Source organism: Triturus cristatus, chromosome 5_1 (assembly GCF_964204655.1).
Source record: "Triturus cristatus chromosome 5_1, aTriCri1.1, whole genome shotgun sequence".
Taxonomy (NCBI): domain Eukaryota; kingdom Metazoa; phylum Chordata; class Amphibia; order Caudata; family Salamandridae; genus Triturus; species Triturus cristatus.
The window spans coordinates 719016143-719033965 of record NC_140587.1 but is presented as its reverse complement, the minus strand read 5'-3'; positions in this window follow the sequence as shown (position 1 = coordinate 719033965).

Genomic DNA, 17823 nt, shown 5'->3' with positions numbered 1-17823 from the left:
GTTTCGGTGCGGGATTTATTAGTTGGGTGAGACTTTTATATACGGATCCGCTTGCTCAGGTTGTTGTCAATGGGAGGGTGTCCCAGCCCTTCACTCTCGGGAGGGGTACTAGGCAGGGGTGTCCGTTGTCCCCCCTGCTCTTTGCCCTTGCTCTATAACTGCTTGCAGCCTGGCTCCGATGGGAACCGTCGATAAAGGGCATTCAGTGGGCCCCTGGCTTTGAAGACCGGGTTTCGTTGTACGCCGACGATATTCTTTTGTACCTCACCTCCCCGCGTGAATCCCTTAACGTCCTATTTGACGTCCTCACTTCTTTCGGTAAAAACTCCGGTTTGATCATTAATTGGTCTAAATCGTGTGTGTATGTTATTTCCGGTAGCCTTCCCCCTTACCGAATAGGTTTCCCATTCAAATTTCGCAATCCGGTTTCAAGTACTTGGGGGTCTACGTATCGCTGGACCCGGCAGTCCGCCACGAGCACAATCTCCTTCCTCCTCTCCGGCGATTGAAGTTGGACGTGGCTCGGTGGCGTAGATTGCCATTGTCCCCACTCGGTCGAGTGGCGCTTTTTAAAATGATGTCCCTGCCCCGATTTCTCTACGCACTCCAGAACTCCTTTGATATTATTCCGGCGGCCTACTTCCGGGAGGTGGAGGGTTTACAGAGGAGACTTGTTTGGGACGGTCGCGCACGCATCGCTCTTGCAAAACGGACTCTCCCCTGATATGACGGGGGCATTGCGCTCACGGACATCAGGAGGTATTATTGGGCCTCCCAGTTGTCCGCTGTCAACCATGCTACGTATGCACCCGGTCCAAATCCGGCTTTCGAGATGGATAAATATCAGTTGCCTGGTTGCAACTTCAACAGAGCGCTCTACTCTCGGACGGCGGGGAGGAACCTAACGGGACCCACTAAGATTGCAGTACGTTTGTGGAAGGATGCTAATGGGGCTATGGGATGGAATGATCGCCTGACACGAGCAACCCCCTTGTTTGCGTTGGACAGATTGGGATGCCTCTGGACAACGAAAGGTTTTGAGAACTGGGATACGATTGGCATTAGCAGAGTGGGTGATCTCTGGGTGAAAGGTGCGGTCAAATCCTTTGCGGTGCTTCAGAGTGAGTATGAGTTGAGTGAGAGGGAGTTCTTCAGATATTCACAGGTTCGTCACGCTTTGCTGTCGGTCTTCGAGGCCGGTACCACAGTCCCTGCATCTTCACCACTCGAGGACCGTATACTTGATGGTCATCTGCCCGATAGTACGATTTCCTTGATTTACAAGAAATTAATCAACAATCGGGCGGACCTCCTTGTGCGTCTTCGGGAGGCCTGGACCGGAGACGGGTTGGAGTTGGATGACGAAGACTGGCAGTCCGCACTGTCCTCCCCGAAAGAGGTTGCCATTCCTGCCCGTCTCCGTCTCGTCCAGCTCAAAATTCTTCACCGTGTTTATGTGACTGGTCCTCGTTTGGTTGTGATGGGTTTTTCTTCGGATGGGTTGTGTAAGTGCGGCTGTGGAATGAGCGCCACCTTCCTTCATATCCTTTGGGAGTGCCACGAGGTTGCGGCATATTGGCACAGTGTGCATGCTGTAATGGAGTGTGTCACTGGGATCGCTCTGTTGCCTGAGGCTCGTCGATGTTTGTTGAATGTATGGGAGCCGAATGACTACAACGTCGCCCAGGCCCGGTGGGCGGCACTTGGGAACATGATTGCAAAGTGGGATATTGCGCAGCTTTGGGGTTCCCGACGGCCTCCCACCGTGTCAGTGTGGAAGGAGAACATGGACTGGTGCAGGTTCAGAGAGAAGACGGTATATCTGGTTCGGGGCAAGCCCGGGGCGTGGGGTAGAATTTGGGGTCAGTGGAACACCTACCGAGGTAACATCTGTACGCCCCCTTTTGTAGATACTCCCAACATTTCTCTGTCCCCCTGATACTGAGGTTCCTGGAATACTGTACCCCTTTTTGCTGATTGTTCTACTTCCCCATTGCCTCCCCCCTCCCCTGGCCATCTCTATTGTCCTCCTGATTTTCTACTTGGTATGGTGGGGTCCCCCCATCGGCGCTCGACACCGTCTAGACTGTTTCTCGCCTTGAGTTTTGTTTCGTTGTTTCTTTGTTTGTTCTTTTCCTTCAAAATTTAAAATATTGGTATCCTGTCTAACTTCTGAGTTGCCGAGAATATCTCCTGTAAACCGGCTGAACCTCTGGAGATCAGTCGCTGCTTCCTGACGTCAAGCAATTGACATGCATATACTAGCGGCCGGCCCTGGTGGTTGTAGGCCCATATTTGTAATGATGTTTTTTTTGCACAATAAAGTTTTTAAAAAAAAATAAAAAATCTGCATACATTGGGGCATGCAACCTCTAACCCTCCTAAACATATATGCTCCTAACCAGGCACATGATACTTTTCTGTTCTCCCACTTATGCAAACTCTTGAAACCCTCGGAAGAGGCGGTTATCCTTGGGGGTGATTTTAACCTTGCATTTGATCCTGGCTGGGACCATAGTGCACAATCAAATCAGGGTACTGGGGCTATATCCGCAGCTCTTAAAAATGCCAACACTGACTTGGGGTTATTTGATGCCTGGAGATACCTCCACCCTGACACCAAAGACTTCTCATTTTTCTCCCACGTGCACCGCTCTTACTCACAAATTGAGTGTTACTTCCTATCTCTCCCCTTGCTTCAATTTTTAACTATTGCAGAAATGTCCGACATCTCAATATCCGAACATGCTCACTTCGCAATATCACTTTCGCCTCCCTATCCCAGACATAGCTCCCAGCCTCGATGGAGATTACCTCCTCAGGTCCTTCGAGATCCTGTTGACCTGGCGGAGATCCATACATAGATCGGGGCTTTCTTTATGACAAATAACACCTCTGAAACTTCGGAAGCTGTCAGATGGGACGCTTTTAAGGCAACCGTCCGGAGAGTAATCTCCTCTATTACGTTAGCCCAAATTCGGGAGGCTGGCCTTCTTGTATCGTCCCTTTCGGCTGATATCAAAACTTTAGGACGAAAAGACCACCAACATCCCGCACCTCACAATAAAAAGCAATTGACCTTGTTACGAGGACAGCTTTGATTTCACCGCACTACAAGGCAGAATGCCTTCTACTCGCTCTTAAAGAAAAATTTGACACAAGCGGAGAAAAGGTTGGGGCATGCCTGGCGCGGCGCTTGTGAGCCCAGACCACGCATGCCCATATTTCCAAACTTCTCTGAGCGGATGGCACTTGGGCCACATCGGAGCCTGACAAGGCCCTAACCCTTTCTAATTTCTACAGTGATCTATTTGCAAACAAACCCTGTGCCCTGGAGAGAATTGGGTCCTTTCTGGATTCCTGCCCCAGGGTCTCTATTAGCTCCCATCACATGAGCATGTTAGAGGAGCCAATCTCACAGGAAGAGATAGCAAAAGCTCTTAAGCAGCTTCCAGCAGGGAAAACTCTGGGTCCCGATGGCCTCCCTGTTGTCTTTTATCGCATTTTTTTTCCACAGCTCCAAGACCACCTCCTTCACCTTTTTAACAATTTCACGGATACCACTGGTCTCACCCCTACAATGTCAGAAGCAAAGGACGTCCTAATTACTAAACCAGGGAAAGATCCCTCCCTTTGCACCTCGTACCGCCCTATAGCACTCCTAAATACAGAAGCAAAGATTTACACAAAGATCATAGATCCCGATCACGTCGGATTCATTCACTACCGTCAGGGCGCAGACAACATCCGTCTCATAGCCCATTTGATTGAGAAAGCCCAATTCAGGGACATACCTGCCTGCCTGGTGTCCCTAGATGCTGTGAAAGCCTTCGATCCAGTAGACTGGTGCTTTCTCAGAGAAGTTTTGAAGCGAATAGGACTTGGACCTATCATGATCTCCTGGCTGATGACTCCATACACACAACCAACTACAAGCATCCGATTTAATAGCCGCCTAACCTCTCCCATCCCCATACATCGGGGCACCAGACAGGGATGTCCATTATCTCCACTCCTCTTTGCCCTGGTGGTGGAACCCCTTGCGATTGCTGTCCCGGTTCACCAGCTATCTCGGGCATCCCTCTTGGAGGATATGAACATAAGATCTCCCTGTTTGCGGGCGACCTCCTCCTCTCCCTAACTACTCCGTCTCATCTCTCCTGGCATTAGCTATACTCTTGTGCTCTTTTAAGGAAGCCTCCGGCTTTAAAATTAACCTAGCCAAATCCCACGCTCATAACCTCACCCTACCGACCTCAGAGGTACGGGATCTACAGAAACTGATTCCTTTGAAATGGTCTGAGACAACGATACAATATCTCGGCCTGAACCTGACTCCCTCGCTCTCTACCTGGACTCAAGCCAACTGGCCGAGTTACAGACGGGCCATAAGGGAGGAGATCCATAGATGGCATAATCTCCCTCTTTCTTGGCTAGGACGTATCAACGCAGTAAAAATGTCACTCCTTCCAAAGATATCATATCTATTCAAAACCCTCCCCCCCCCAATCCCGCAAATCGATATTGAGCCTCTCCAACGGGATATAACCAGTTTTATCTGGGGCAAGTCTCGCCCGTGTTTCTCTAACAAGGTCTTGATGTTGCCCCGAGATCGGGGAGGGCTAGCATGCCCCAACCTCCTTGAATACTATTGGGCCTGTCACCTTCGTTACATCTCGGAACGGGTGGTTCGGGAGAGCAAAAAGCATTGGTGCAATATGGACTGGGTGGTTGCATGTAGACCTCTATGGGACCTTGCCTGGCTTCCTTAAGGGGCTTGCCCCCGTAGCGCATACATAGCCGCGCCCACGAATACGGACCTAGACATATGGGACAAGTTGGGAATATCGCAGGCCTGACCTCCTTTCCTTCCCCTAATACTCCCATAGCCCGCAACCCCATTTCCCCCCCTGCATTGCAACCTCGGGCCTTTAGCTCCTACACAGATGGTGAATGTCGCATAATCCAGGATATCTTTCAGGAAGACAAATTCCTCACCTTTTACCAGTGCAAAAAATCATTCCACCTCATGGGCACAGCACAGAGGCAATACTACCAACTACGACACTGGTTAACCTCTCCCAGTTACACACAAGGGGCGACCAGAAAGCTTACTGTCTTCAAAACGTTAGTCCGCAATTTTGAGGGCACCAGAGGCCTGATCTACTGCACCTACAAAGTGCTACAACACTCACATAAATCTCAACCCCAAATTTATCAAAAACAATGGAATACGGACCTTTGTGAGGAGATTTCTCCGGAGGGCTGGGACAGGCTCTGGCGGGACATTCCGAAAATGTATCAAAGCATTCCACAATGCCAATCGGCCTACAAGTTCATGACATGATGGTATTTTACCCCCAACCGCATCTAACGAATGGTTCCGAGCTTTTCCCCAACCTGTTAGAGATGCCAGGGCATTAGAGGCGAACTCTTTCACATCTCGTGGTCTTGCCCCAATCTGATGTTATTCTGGAAAGAAATTCTTAGCCACATCAACGATACAGTTAGATTCCCCATCCCTAGCTCACCGAAAGTAACCCTTCTAGGCATCAGACCTACGACACTGATAGCCATGACCCACCCGGACTGACGTTTAATAACACATATGTTAGGGGCAGCATGACAATCCATTGCTCTCTACTGGAAAAAATCTGACCCCTCTCCTATTGCCACTTGGTTTCTCTGCTTATGGCAAGTCTTGGCCTTGGAGTTGCATACTGCACAAATCAACCACACAGACACCAAATTCAGCCGCACCTGCCAGCCACTAATCCAGCACTTCTCCCAGATAAAACATTCCCGCCTGGTTCCCCCTCGCCTGCGAACCCTACAGCTCTTTGATGACCCCCTCATGCCTTATCCAAGAGGTGTGCACCAGACCTCTCCTACTCCGTCAGACCCGAACGGAGGTGCCTCCCTCCAAATAGGCTTTTATCATTCTCCCCAGTTATCACCTGAGTGCATTCTTTCCTCCAATATCTCCCCTCGCTGAGTCCCGTCTTCCCCTCTCCTGTTCGGAAGTTGAGTTCTACTTTTACCATTCCCAAGCCTTACCAAAAACAATGTGCTGCTTTTGCCTCAGGACTGCTATAATACACAGTTATACACGCACCCCAGTCACATTTCGGACGCTCCGGGGCATACTCTTTATAATCTCCACACCATCTGTCATTAACTTGTGGAGGCTCCTCTCCTACAATAATCTTCATCCTTATTTTAAACTACAGAAATAGCGCATTTCTCTGCCTACCTTGTTTCCCCACTCCTTCTTGGTATACATTTTAGCTTTGATCTGTACAGAACTCTATCTGCATACTACATTACTTGGGATGTAATTTACATTATGTCATTTTTCTATTTTCTCTGTACGATTTATATTCAATAAAGAGAGTTGAGACAAATAAACAAAGTTGCATTGACTCCTAGGCCCTGGTCCACCCTGTCGGGCTTAATTTTGACAAGGTCAGAAGCCTGCCCTTTATTAATGTGTGCAGTGGATCCCCAGTTTTCAAAAAGCTTGTTTTTGACTTCGGGGGGGCCTCTGGTACCCCCACCAGGGCTGATGGGGCAGAGTATCTCTACCCTGCTATTATACATAGTGTGATACCCTTTTTGTAGGACAGGAGACTGAGTCCCCTAGTCCTAAATGGTTGCTACCACATCCATGCGCGAGTAGTTCATCCAGTCCTTGTTTTTGCTTTGCATTCTGGGACTTGAAGTCCTTGTTCAATAATAGTGAAGAAAGATCTTTAAATGAGACATTTTCCTTTTGCTGTGCCAACTCCCCTTATGCAGTGAATAGACTCTGTGCCAAGGTTGGAATACTCCAGACTATGTTTAAAAGGGCTGTCCTAGGCTTGGGAACAACAGGCTAGGGCTTTTAACGTTTAAATGATGTGTACACTCATAATCACATGTTTAAGGTGTCTGCCCTGGATATGGAGCACTATGTATAATGTTGTTTCTTTCCACTGCTTACATTCACTGATTGCGTGCTGACTCTGAAAGCCTTCAACCACAATTCTCCTAAAACCCTACATGAAATATTGACCTTGACGTACTCTTACCTTTCTTTTTTTCTTCAGAGTGACCCTCTTCTCACCAACCATCCTCTGCATGCCTTCTATTTTTGGGAATATTATCCTCTCAATCTCATGCCTGCCTGCCTCAATCCTTATTGTAATTCAGCAATTGGCTGATTCCTCATTTCATATATTACAACCTTTCCTCTTTAAAACCGTATGACTGAAACCTAACATTACCGAATCTCCACCAGCCTTCTACCTCACCAACCATTCGCCTGAAACCACATAGTTCCCACTAATTATTACACCTACCTGGAATTAATATATCACAAAGTAACTGAGTAAATTGCATGTAATTTTTTCTTGAGCACACATGACTGATCGCAATAACCAACAATAACCACTAGATTGACAACTAACCTTGGGTTCCGGAGTAGCGTGCTCCTCATCGTAAAGCACTTCAGCACCTTGTCAGGCATAGTAAGTGCTATATTAATCCAATTACTATTGCTATATTTTTTGATGTGTTGGCAGCCCATCAGATCATATCTTTTGATCTGTTAGATCCACAGATCCTCTGCAGCATGAAATATACAAATATTTGTAACTTTAATGTCTCAAAAAATACAGAACAGATTTACACCAAATTACAAAAACGCACTGTTTCAACCAAGATATTTTTTCTGCCACATTTTGTGTAATCCTGTTCAGCCTTTTTGGCTATACTTGTGTCTAATTTTCCTACGGAAAAATTAATGGGGAGGATATTTTTTGGGACACCTCCTTTTTCTTGCCCCCCACTTGACAGATCACCCTGAAACTTTCCAGGAAGAAACTGAGGTGGGTGAACTTTTTTCACAAAGTTTCGTAAAGTTTCAGAAAACAGTGCCAAAGTTATTAGCAAACCCAAAAATGATTTGCCTGTGGAAACGTGGCCCTGATTATAGCTACCCAGTGGCGACCAGCATTGAGTAATATATACATATACATATATATTATATATTATCTATTGGTAGTCGCCAGTAGATAGTTATAGTTAGGACCTATTTTCCATAGGAAATCCGCAACATTCTATTCCCAATAAGTCTGGCGCCGGTTGATGAATCTTCGCAAAATTTTCCAAACTTTTGGCCAGCTCCGCTCCGCTCCTACCCTGAAAGTTTCGTGGTGATTCGTCAAGCGGGGGCCGAGAAAAAAGGGAGGTCCCAAAACGCATTTTCCCAATGCAATTTCCCAAAGGATCTGTTGTCGCAGCTACAGCCCGAACCGCTGAACGGAATTACACCAAATTTGGCAAAGAGGTAGTCCTCAGTTCAGACTCGTGCCTTTTGCATAAATGGTGTGAATCCGTTCAGTAGTTCCTGAGAAAATTAGAGTTGAAAGTACATATATATCTATGGCCGGGGAGGATTTGCGGACCCTACTCGCACCATAAGCGCACCCTCCCCGAACCGAGCTCGCACCCTCCCGATCGCGTGCTGAATGCTAATTGGCTGTCGAGTGTCTGTCTACATTCAAAACCAGGAACTGTTGGCGGCCATTTTCTGCCTCGGTAGAAGCGAGGCTGAAGAAGCAAGGGGAATAAGTGTGTAAAACATATAAAGGGGGCAGAGTGGAAATACTCTGACCCTCTAGAGGTGCTTAGAGGGTCCCAGAAGGACCCCCTGGGGCCCCCTTTTTAAAAACAAAAAACGGCGAAATGCCCGCAGGGTGCGCGCATCCTATCGCGTTGGGTGCACGGATTCTCTCGCGTTGGGTGCGCGGATCCAAGGAAAAAAAATTGAAAAAAAAAAAGAAATCATTGGTTGTATGACAACTTTCTACACTGAAAGGTAGGGTGTATATTTCTGTTTTTTAAAGGCATGATTCTTATTGGTTAACAAAAACTGACTATAAGGAGCATTATATATGATAAGCTGATATGTTGAAAAGTCAAGCACACTTGCTGTCTTGTTTAGCAACATTGTGTGCTGAACTTGTGACCTGTGTGCTCAGTGCAGTGTTCCATGGCCTGTTTCTATGGTAACAGGCAGAAGGCAGATTGGGGGAAGGGTTGTATTTCATTTGGAAAGGGTTGAAATGTTTAACCAATAGAAATGTGTGTTTGCTTTTGAATTTATGTGTGAAGGATTGTGATTTGATGTTTACATGTATATGTGAGGAAAATGAAAGGGAAACTTTTCCATTCTTTGTTTTTGCTGAGAGGGGCACAGTGCAGAGATTCTGTAAAAAATAATGTGGTGTGTGACTGATATACTTCTTAATCTACAAAACAACTTGAAAGGTGAGTTATTTAATTGTGAGGGGATGTAGACTACTTTGATTTTAATCAGACTAATGTATTTCTCCTGCTAAAGTGTAGGGAGTACTTTCTTTCTCTACAATCTTATTGACCGTGTGTGTGCATGTAGAAACCATTCTGTAATAAGCATTTGTGTTTTTCATGTGTTTGCAGACAGATGACTGTGCTGTTTTTATATTTTGGCAGAATTAGAAACCAGTCATTGTTTATGAATTTGTGAAATGAGTTATGTTTCTATATTAAAATGTAGTACTCCTTCTAGATGAAGAAATGTGTTTTGGTATAGTGCAAGGGATAGTGTTGTTTGTCTAGAATCACACAGTGAGTATGTGTGCATTTGGGAACCACTGTGAGAGAAGCATTTGGTAACATCGTGTATTTTCTGAAAGATAACTTTTTTAAAACCTGTCATGTTGTCAAGTTTTAGTAGCATTAGAAGCCAGTCTCTGCTTATGCGTTGATTAAATGAGTTAGGCTTTGACACAAAAGTGCAGTCCTGAAATATGTAGATTGTGTGCAGTTCCCTTACCACTTCCACAGTAGTGAATGATTTTTGGTAAACTCCTAGGAACAGTGGTTGTTGTCTAGAATCACACTGTGAGTCTGTGTGCATTTGGGAACCACTGTGAGAGAAGCATTTGGTAACATTGTGTATTTGGTGACAGATAACTCTTTTAAAACCTGTCATGTTGTCAAGTTTTAGTAGTATTAGAAGCCAGTCTTTGCTTATGCATTGATAAAATGATTCATGCTTTGACACTAATGTGCTGTACTTTAATATGTAGATTGTGTGTAGTCTCCTTACCCCTTGCACAGTAGTGAATGAGTTTTGGTAAGCTGCAAGGGATAGTGTTGCTTGTCTAGAATCACACTGTGAGTCTGTGTGCATTTGGGAACCACTGTGAGAGAAGCATTTGGTAACATTGTGTATTTGCTGACAGATAACTCTTTTAAAACCTGTCATGTTGTCAAGTTTTAGTAGCATTAAAAGCCAGTCTTTGCTTATGCGTTGATTAAATGAGTCATGCTTTGACACTGATGTGCTGTACTTAAATATGTAGATTGTGTGCAGTACCCTTACCTCTTCTAGACTAGTGAATGAGTTTTGGTAAAGTGCTAGGGATAGTGTTGCTTGTCTAAAATCACACTGTGAGTCTGTGTACATTTGGGTAAGGATTGTGATAGAAGCATTTGGTAACATGGTGTATTTGCTGACAGATAATTGTTTTAAAATCGGTCATGTGGTCAAGTTTTAGTAGCTTTAGAAGCTATTCTTTGCTTATGCATTGATAAAATGAGTCAGGTCTTGACACTAAAGTGCAGTACCATTTACCATTATCTTCACTGTACCAGAACTGAAAATTTAAAAGTTTTACCCAGGCACTGTCCTAGCAGTAGTCTGATGATTTAGTCAGTTTCCAAGTACTCATGTTGTGAACCATACATTACCACATAGACTGCTTCAAATGTCTATGCAGTATGCATGCAGGCCTCTAACCACCTACACAGTTGTCTTTCACACCTTCAATTCCCCAGTCAGTATTCATACACTTCTAGCAAACACCCTGTCACTCACCCAGTGTGTCTCCTTATAGTACTGTAATCATTCAGTCAGTTAGCATGTAGTCGTTTAGTGAGGTAGGCTTTAGGGCATGAACTGCTTCAAAGTAGTATGCACTATGCATGTAGTGTTTTAACCATCGTCACACTTGTGGTTCAGGGCTATAGTTTCTTAGTCAGTTTTTATATAAAATGTGTTTGTACAGTAATGGAATAGTATAAAATTGAAAGTTATTAATATACATTTATTTGTGATTCTTTTTTACAGATACAGAACAGGAGTGTTTCTCATCCGTTTGCACTCTTCTCGTGGAAGATTGTTTGGATGAAGGGTCCTTCGGTGTTTTATCATACTTGCCGTGCCGTACGAGTATTTCTTGTTAGGAACCCCTTGCAACAGAACTCTTTTGCAAATCTTGCACGTGACCAAGGTGGCATTGATCTTTGTTTGCCCCTCGGGAAAAGTAAAACATTTCCACACCACTGAAGGAAAACGTTGTGGGCGTGGTGCGTCCTCCAAAAATTCATCCTTAGATTCGGTGAATATTTTAAAGCAACAACATTTACAGTTTTTGTAAGTTAAACTTATAAAATTTTGTTAGCTGTAAGCATTTTATATATCTGTGATTTGTATCTTGTGGTATTTTGTTGAGAATAGCATGTTGGGTTATTTTTAACAATCTTTTTGATTGTTTTTTTTTTGCCCGCTGGTAAGTGATGAGTACGATTGAAATCACTATTTTTAGTGAAGTTTAATATATTCTGAGAACAGCAAAAAAGGCAAAACCAGGAAAGTTAGTTCTTAGAAGAACTTTTTTTTTTCTTCTTTTTTGTTTTTTAATTTTTTTGTACTTTTTGGAGCAATTTTGTTAATTTTTGTTTTTTTCAAAAGGAAAAAAGACAACAGGAGGAACAAAACAGTCAACTTCTGCTAAAAAATAAATGAACACAAGTTTAGCACTTGTGGTTTTGCTGCGCTCGGCAGATTAGTTCAATTGACTGCTCACCATAACATAGCAGTTTATTGCATTTATTGCAACTAATTTTTAGTTTTCCAAATTCTGGACGTATGTCCGGGTGAGTGCTCGAGGGTGACGCTGCAGAAGTGCTGGCCACTGCTGGCTGAGGCTGCTGTCGGAGTCTTCTGCATTCCTGCTTGGCCAGGTTCACGAGATGCAGAGTCTTCAGGTGTTTTAACATACTCGCAGTCCCACAAGAGTATTTTTTTGATGGATCTCCTCTGGAAAGCACTCTTTGACATATTTTACATGTCACTTTAGTTGAATTAGTTTTATTTTGTCCTTCTGGGAAGGTAAAAAATGTCCACACCACAGAGGTGTATCTGTCTGTGCGTGGAGATTCCACAACAAATTCCTCATCGGACGAATGGTCTGATTCTGATGGTGGCTGATGTGCAGAAGCCATTGTCTTCAGAAAAATTGCAGCTGTGGAAATCTTCCCCAAAAAGTTTCTTCTAGTTCTAAGGTGTGAGATGTTCCTCCAAAGAAGCTCAAAGAAGAATGATTGAAATGGGTGGGGTCTTTCAATAGTTAGAATAGGAAGTGGTTCTTCCCACCCCTGGCTTGGTTGATGTGTATCTGGTTTGTCTGCAAGCGCTGGGACGTTGCTGGGGTAGCCATGCGCTATATAAGCTACCCTAACATAACATAATGAACCAATCAAATCTCTTTTTTTGCAGGTCAAATGGGATCCACTTACGCATTACGCACCCAGCGCGCATCCGCGAAATTGAATTTAAAAGGAATATAGGATTAGATGTAAAAATATATTACTTTCATGAGTAGTTTACAGTTTGTATTCAATTAATATTCACATGAAATACATATATATACGTTTTTTTAAATGTTAAATATTTCGCTGGATCCGCACACCCATCGCATCATACACGCATATGATGCATCACGGAAGCGCGCACGCGTCGCGTATAGGCTTGGAGTCGCGTACCGGTCGCATTGCAAACACGTACCCAACGCATACCGTGTGCAGATTCTTCCGCGTAGGGATCGAGAACGGTGTGCATAGGGTGCGCGAATCCCAAAAAAATTGAAAAAATAAATAAAACATAAAGTTTTGAAAATATAGTTTAAAAATAGTTTTAAAAATATAAATAAATATTTTTAAAAAACCCAATAAAAACAAATAATATTTTTTAATTTTTAGAAGAATTAATTGAAAAAATAAGTTTAAAAAATGGTGATAAAATAGTATTTCAAAAAAACATAATTATTGAAATTGACACACTGAAATTGAAAAATATAGAAATCCAATGAAAATCATTAAACATGATATCTTTAGAGATAAGTTATAGATAGGAATTAGCATTTACAAAACCTTTGAAATTCACTGAAAAAACTATAGGTTTCATGCACGTTATAGTTAGGAATTGGCATTTAAAAAACCTTTGAAATTCACTGAAAAAACCATAGGTTTCAGGGGCGTTATAGTTAGGTATTGGCATTTAAAAAACCTTAGAAATTCACTGAAAAAAACATAGGTTTTAGGGGCGTTATAGTTGGCTGGACATTTCCCTAATACAAAACCCTAGAAATTCCCCTGTTATAGTTAGGTCAGCTAACTATAACTCTTGCCCTCGCAATGCACTGCTGATGACATCACATATTACATCACTCTTGACATGGTCAGTGACATCACTGATGACATCACCGATGACATCTCAAATGACATCACTGATGACATCACTGATGACGTCATCCAGTGAGTGTGTGTTTCTGTAAATTTTAAATATGTTTAATATATATATAGGGAAAAACCTATGGAAGAATGAGTGGGTGTATAAGTGTGTGAATGGATGATTTAGTAGGTGCTTGACTGACTCTATAAGTGAGTCATTAAATGTATCTTACTGCAGACTAGTGAGTAAACTGTGTGAATGTCTGTATCTGTCTGTCTGTTGGTGTATAAGCGGCTGCATGGTTTTGTGAATAGCTATATGAGTGTCTCTATGGGTTTTTGATTGGTTGTCTGAGTATCTGTATGGGTGCCTGAGTGTTTTTGTGGGTGGGGTGTGTGTGAATCTGTGCATACATGTGTGAGTGGGTGATTCTATGGGTGCATGGGTTTAAGAGTGCATCTGTGATGGACTGTATGGTTGGGTGAGTGTATATATGGGTGTGTTAGTGATTGAATGTATATCTCAGTGGTACATGTGTGACTAACTACATATGTGAAAGGCAGTATATATGTGTGTAAGAGTATATAAGTGGGTATATGTGAGAGTGTGTGATTGTGAGAGTGGCTGTATGGATGAGTGTGTGCTTGTATCAGTGATTGTATAAGAGCGTAAGAATTTGGTACTATTTTTATGAGTAGGGGGACTTGTGTGTGTATAACTGCATAGGTGAGTAAATGGGAGTGTGATTAATTATTTGCATGACTGACTAGGTGTGAGAGTACCTCTATGGATGATTGGTGGTGTGTGAGTGTCTATGTAGGTGTATAAATGCATATGATAGTCCTGTACTGAGTGACTGTAAGTATGAGTGACTGTACAGGTGAGTGAGTGGATGTGTGTGTAGATCTAAGAGTCAATGAGTGGGTATGTAGTTATTGGTATTGGAGTATCTATGGTTTTGAGAATGGACGTCTGAAATTTTGATTGAGTATATCAAAGGGTGTGAGACGATGCACTAATTTATCACATGGATGACGTCATCAGTGATGTCATCAGTGATGTCATTTGAGATGTCATCAGTGATGTCATCAGTGATGTCACTGACCATGTCATGAGTGATGTAATATGTGACGTCATCAGCAGTGCATTGCGGGGGCGCGAGTTATAGTTAGCTGAACGGGGGAATTTCTAGGGTTTTGTACGAGGGAAATGTCCAGCTAACTATAACGCCCCTAAAACCTATGGTTTCTCAGTATATTTATATATATATATATATACACGCATACATACATATTTATATGTATGTATATATATATATATATATATATATATATATATATATATATATATATATATATATTACCTACTGGCGGTCGCCAGTAGGTAGTTATAGTTAGGACCCTGTTTCCATAGGAAAACCGCAACATTCTATTTGGAATAACTTTGGCGCCGGTCGACAAATCCTCGCGAAATTTTCAAAACTAATGGGGCGCTACGCTCCGCTCCTACCCTGTAAGTCTCGGGGGGATTCGTCAAGCAGGGGCTGAGAAAAAAGGGGGGTCCCAAAACGCGTTTTTCCCATGCATTTTTCCATAGGACCTTTAGACACAGCTACAGCCCGAACGGCTGAACAGAGTTACTTGAAATTTGGCAGAGAGGTAGTCTACAGGTCAAGGAAGTGCCTTTTGTAGGTCTGGTGTACATCTGTTCAGTAGTTCCTGAGAAAATAGCATTTAAATCAATATATATATCTGTGGCAGCTTACGGTGCGCTTACCGTGCGCTTACGGTAAGCTTACCGTACGCGTACGGTGCCGTGCGCGAGCGCGATTCTGATTGGCTGTTAGATCTTAGTAAACATTCGAATCGGTCGAAACCAGGAAGCGGCGGCCGCCATTTTCTCTCTCACACTCTGAGGGGGGGAAGAAAAACAAAGGTTGAAAACATGTAAAGGGGCATGTTAGACAGCTCCTAACCCCCTAACCTTGAGTAAGGTGTCCCCAAAAAACCCCCAACAAAAAAAATGCAGTTTTCATTTTTTTCGAAAAAACGCCGATTACGCTTACCGTACGCGTACGGTAAAAATGAAATATAAAAAAAAAAATTATCCACACTTTCCCACCCCCGTGTGCAAAAGGTGCCCGCAGTGCACCTTTTGTGCATGGCATATGCGCTAATAGAACAATTAATAGATTACCTTTCACAACGAAGCGCATAATATGTCCTCCGTGTGCGGACGGTGCGCGAAGCGCATCGTGCGTACATGGCCCATCCAGCGTAACGTGGGCACGCGGTGCGCGTAGCGTACCGCGTGCCCACCGTGCGTGCACGGCACTAACTGCGTAAAGTGGGCGCACGGTGCGCGAAGCGCACCGCGTGCTCACTGTGCACGCACGGAACGAACTGCGTGAAGTGGGCGCGCATGCCACGAACGGCGTAAAGTAACTTAGCATTTAAAAACCTTGCAAATTCACTGAAAAAACCATAGGTTTCACACACGTTATAGTTAGGAATTAGCATTTAAAAAACCTTGCAAATTCACTGAAAAAACCATAGGTTTCACACATGTTAGAGTTAGCGGACATTTTACTCATAAAAAACCATTGAAATTCCCCCGTTATAGTTAGTGCAGGCAACTATAACTCACGCAACCGCAATCCTCTGCTGATGCTAATACTGTATTTAGACACTTATTTGCCCATGTCTTCTTCCATTAAATTTTAGCTATACATATATTACAAATATTTTTTTTTCATAAAGACACATATGTCATCAGCAGAGGATTGCGGTCGCGTGAGTTATAGTTGCCTGCACTAACTATAACGGGGGAATTTCAATGGTTTTTTATGAGTAAAATGTCCGCTAACTCTAACATGTGTGAAACCTATGGTTTTTTCAGTGAATTTGCAAGGTTTTTTAAATGCTAATTCCTAACTATAACGTGTGTGAAACCTATGGTTTTTTCAGTGAATATATATATATATATATATAAATTCATTGAAAAAACCATAGGTTTCAGGGGCGTTATAGTTAGCTGGACTTTTCACTCGTACAAAACCATAGAAATTCCCCCGTTATAGTTAGTTCAGCTAACTATAACTCGCGCGCCCGCAATGCACTGCTGATGACGTCACATATTATATCACTCATGACATGGTTAGTGACATCACTCATGACATCACTGATGACATCACTGATGACATCATCCTTGTGATAGAGTGGCAGACCTCCTCTCCCCCTAATATAACCTTTGATACACATATTCAAAAATAGAAATTAAAATTTTCAAAACAATGGACATACCAATACCAGTGAATTTCTAAGGTTTTTTAAATGCTAATTTCTAGCTATGCCTACAGAGATAGGACATGTGAAGAAAGAAGGAAAAACACACAGAAAGAAAAAAAAGAAATGCAGAAAGAAGCAACAGAAGTCCTCAAAGAAGAAGAAAAGTGCAGGAAGAAGTATAACGTGCAGAAAGAACAAACAGAAGAGCAGAAACAAGCATTGTTGCAAAATCATCCTTTACCCTCAACTTTTTCAGAAGGATACTGGTGGTAACTGAGTCTGACTAACCAGTCCTAGAGCCAGTCCTAGAGCCAGTGCTATGTTAAAAGACACTCAGAATACAGTGAAAACACATACATACACTAGGGCACACTATGTGTTGGGGTCCCCCTGTGATTAGCATGACCTCCTCTGTAAGCCCCTTGTATATAGTAGGGCAGGGGATTAAAACTACCTCTTAAAACGCACCACAGGGCGTGTTTGGACACGTCACCTCATGCCCCGTCCCCTCCCTTCCCCACTGTGTAAACACGCCCTGTAGGCGTTTTAAGTTGGGAGATTAAGTCCCCTTGAATCCTGAGGGTCCCTAGGGTCCAACTAGACCACTAGGTACCTCCAGTAAGCGCCACAGAGCTGCGTTGCAGAGAGGTATAAAAAGTGGCACGGCCTGCACCACCTCTCTGCAACGCAGAGCAGTGGTGCTTACTGGAAGCACCTGGTGGGCTAGTTGGACACCAGGGTCCCTCAGGATTGAAAGGGAATTATTTCCCCAACTTAAAAACGCGCCACAGGGCCTGTGGGCGTTCTGAGTTGAGAGATTAAGTCCCCTTGAATCCTAAGGGTCCCTAGCGTCAAACTAGCCCACTAGGTACCTCCAGTAAGCGCCACAGAGCTGCGTTGCATGGAGGTGTAAAAAGGGGCATGGCCTCAGAACACCTGTCTGCAACACAGCTCCCTGGCGCATACTGGAGATACCTGTTGGGCTAGTTGGCC